A 627-nucleotide genomic window follows, 5' to 3' on the forward strand; every position below is an offset into this window, starting at 1 on the left:
AACCAACTCCTAATATTTGCATAAAGGTAGAAACAAGCATTCATACGCATCTTCTTTAGCTGAGCTACTCCAAAATCAGTTAAGTTGGAGTTGAGGTCATTTACACTGATATGTTTAGTAACAACACAAACCGATATGTCAGACCTGTGTGCCAAATATTACCCTTGTTGAGTCACTCAGTATCTGGTTTTAACATCCAGGCAGTCTGACAAACACAAGAAACATCTTTAACAGTGAATCATCGCCTCTGAACGCTGCCATTAGTAACCGACCTCTGATTCAGTTGAGAGGAATCTGTTTTTAAACTGCAGTAAAAAAAAACACAACATGTGGTCAAAGACTTCAACCTCTTTATTGTTCAAAGCCACAGAACTTTATTTCATTTGTGTTGGTGGACATAAATGATGGCATGATGGATCTCTCCCTCCTCTTAAACCTCCACACTCATTTGACTGCCATTAAAAGTGCAAACACCACAGAAGAAGACTCCTCTACCGTCTTTAGTGAAAATGTAAAGGCAAGGTTTGTGACCCGACTGTAACACAACGCGACCCTTTGCTTCCTTTAACAGGTGAATGAAACTGCATCTGGGGGTCGATCAGCAGTGAAAGCTCTTTGTTTTCGGGC

The sequence above is a fragment of the Morone saxatilis genome, unplaced genomic scaffold, assembly GCF_004916995.1.
Source record: "Morone saxatilis isolate NCDOM2014 unplaced genomic scaffold, NCSU_SB_2.0 Contig2, whole genome shotgun sequence".
NCBI lineage: Eukaryota > Metazoa > Chordata > Actinopteri > Moronidae > Morone > Morone saxatilis.